The 3,014-nt window shown below is 44.3% G+C and overlaps 1 non-coding gene across 1 annotated transcript; it reads left to right on the forward strand.

Annotated features, from left to right (window-relative positions):
• Nucleotides 1–709: 709 nt before the first annotated feature.
• On the forward strand, nt 710–784 carry Trnas-uga (transfer RNA serine (anticodon UGA)). Its single transcript has one exon. It is a non-coding gene; the product is annotated as a tRNA-Ser (tRNA).
• The last annotated feature ends 2,230 nt before the right edge of the window (nt 785–3,014 follow it).

Here is a 3,014-nt window from a genome sequence, read left to right on the forward strand (position 1 = left end):
TTCAAAATTTAAGCAGGGGGGATTAAGGACGTTTGGTTACTAATCAAAGACGCTGCTTAGGAATAGTAAAGATAGCAGAGAGATAGTTCTCAGGCTGCGCTTGATAATAGAACCAGACAGGAAGAATCAAGTCAGGTCCACTAGATACTAGAAAAAGCGTTCGACAGTGAAAAATGTTACAAGATCTTCAAAATTATAGAAAAAATAGATGTAACCTACAGTCAAAGACGTGTGGTATACAATACGTACAAGAACTAAAAGGGAACAGTAAGTTCAAATGGTCAGAAATGGCTCTAAGCAGTATGGGACTTGAAACTTCCTGGCAGATTAAAACTGTGTGCCCGACCGAGACTCGAACTCGGGACCTTTGCCTATCGCGGGCAAGTGCTCTACCAACTGAGCTACCGAAGCACGACTCACGCCCGGTACTCACAGCTTTACTTCTGCCAGTATCCGTCTCCTACCTTCCAAACTTTACAGAAGCTCTTCTGCGAAACATGCAGAACTAGCACTCCTGAAAGAAAGGATACTGTGGAGACATGGCTTAGCCACAGCCTGGGGGATATTTCCAGAATGAGATTTTCACTCTGCAGCGGAGTGTGCGCTGATATGAAACTTCCTGGCAGATTAAAACTGTGTGCCCGACCGAGACTCGAACTCGGGACCTTTGCCTTTCGCGGGCAAAGCTGTGAGTACCGGGCGTGAGTCGTGCTTCGGTAGCTCAGTTGGTAGAGCACTTGCCCGTGAAAGGCAAAGGTCCCGAGTTCGAGTCTCGGTCGGGCACACAGTTTTAATCTGCCAGGAAGTTTCATATCAGCGCACACTCCGCTGCAGAGTGAAAATCTCATTCTAGTATGGGACTTAATATCTGACGTCATCAGTCACCTACGCTTAGAACTACGTAAACCTAACTAACCTAAGGATATCATACTCGTCAATGTCCGAGGCACGATTCGAACCTGCGACCGTAGCAGCAGCGTGGTTCCGGACTGAAGCGCCTAGAACCGCTCCGCCACAGCGACCGACGGAATAGTAAGACTGGAAAACCAAGTACTATGTGTTCGCATTAAAAAGGATGAAACACAGGTAGGTAGTGTTTCACCCCTTCTGTTCAATTTATAAATCAAAGAAGCAATGGCGTAAAGGCTCAAGAGTGGAATTAAAATTCAAAGTGAAAGTCTATCAATGGTAAGATTCGTTGATGAAATTGCAGTCCTCAGCGAAAGTGAACAAGAATTGCAGCATCCGCAAATGGAATACCTAGTCTAATGAGTACAGAATGTGGATCACGCGTAAATAGAAGAAAGAGGAAAGTAATGAAAAGCAACTGAAATGAGAATAGCGAGAAACTTAACACACGGATTGGTGATCACGAAGTAAATGAAGTTAAGGGGTTCTGTTACGCAGTCAGCAAAATAACCCGGAACGACAGAGCAAGGAGGATATAAAAAGCGCACCAGCGCTGGTAAAAAGGGCATTCCTGGCGAAGATAAGTCTACTATTTCCAAAAGTAGGCTTTAAAGAGAGGAAGAAATTTGTGAGAATGTACGTCTGGAGCACTGCATTGTGTGGTAGTGAAATATGGACTGTTGGTAAACGAGAAAAGAAGAAAATCGAAGCGTTTGAGATGTGCTGCTACAGAAGGATGTTCAGAGTTAAGTGCAGTGATAAGGTAAGGAATAAGGAGGTTTTCGCAGAATCGGAGAGGAAAGGAACATACAGAAAACACTGGAAACAAGAAGGGACGGGGTGATAGCACATCGGGGAATAATCTCCATGTCACCAGAGGCCATTGGCAGCTCTATTATGCTCTGGGGAACATTCACGTGGGCATCCATGAATCAACTGGATCTCTTGCAGGGTACTATGAAGGCCAAGGAATACAGTACACTGGTTGCAGACCACGTACACCCCTTCATTACCATCACATTTCTCGATGGCAGTGGCGTATTTTAACAAAATAATTCGCCATGTCACAAGGTCAAGAATATGATCGAGTGGTTCAGGGAATACAATGGCGTGTTCCAGTTGATGTACCACTCCCCAACTCCCCAGATCTGGACCCGATCGAAAATAACTGGTATGTAAATGGGCATGGCGTAGACGCTCATCATCTCTGTTCCCGCAATGTGCGGGAATTAGGTGACTTGTGTTTGAAGATGTGACGCCAACTCCTTCCAGCCACCTATCACGGCCTCATTGCTTCCGTGTCACGGTACGTCGCGACTTTTAACCATGCCAAAGGTGGACATACTGGCTTTTAGATAGGGGGTCGTAATATTCTGGGTTATCAGTTTGTCACACCTCATGTGTCACTAATAAACTATGCAGCTGAAGTCTAATCATATTAGGAAGTGCGAATGTATATCTTCTGCGCATTAAACGTTAATGTGACAGTCCTATATTCGACATCAAAATGCAATAAATAGGCACAGACTGCAGCACTTGCAGTATAGGGTATACAGGTTGTTTCCGAAAAACGTTTTGAAGGTTGCAGGACAGATCCTTTACACCAAAACAAGAGGAACTGTCTGGAAAACGTGGGCTCCAAAATGTATACCTTAGGAGCTATGAGTACATGTCCATCCTCGAAACTGCGAACCATAGCTCTTCTACTGCAAGCTGTTTGCTTTCTATTTTTTGGGAACAAGTGGTATGGACGAAAACAACAAAAAGTGTCCAGTAAACATCTGCTCTAAATTGCATGTCGTAAGAGCTACTATCACGTTTTCATCTTCGCTAGTGTGAAACACATCTCCTCTACCGAACAAATGCTTGTAGGTCTTACGGCATGCATTTTAGAGTCCCTGTTTGCCGTAATTTTTTTCTTGTTTTGGTGTCACGAACCAATCCCCAAATTTTTAAAAGATACCTTGAAACATCCTGTATAGAGATCATCGCCAGAACGCGGTGAACAGCGCTGTCCTCGACGTAATGCAAAAATGGAGCGATTTATCTGACGTCCAAAAGTGCATTATCTTTTGTTTTCTAGCCTTGTGTCGAAGTATTTCCGT

This window comes from Schistocerca gregaria, chromosome 5, assembly GCF_023897955.1.
Source record: "Schistocerca gregaria isolate iqSchGreg1 chromosome 5, iqSchGreg1.2, whole genome shotgun sequence".
Taxonomy (NCBI): domain Eukaryota; kingdom Metazoa; phylum Arthropoda; class Insecta; order Orthoptera; family Acrididae; genus Schistocerca; species Schistocerca gregaria.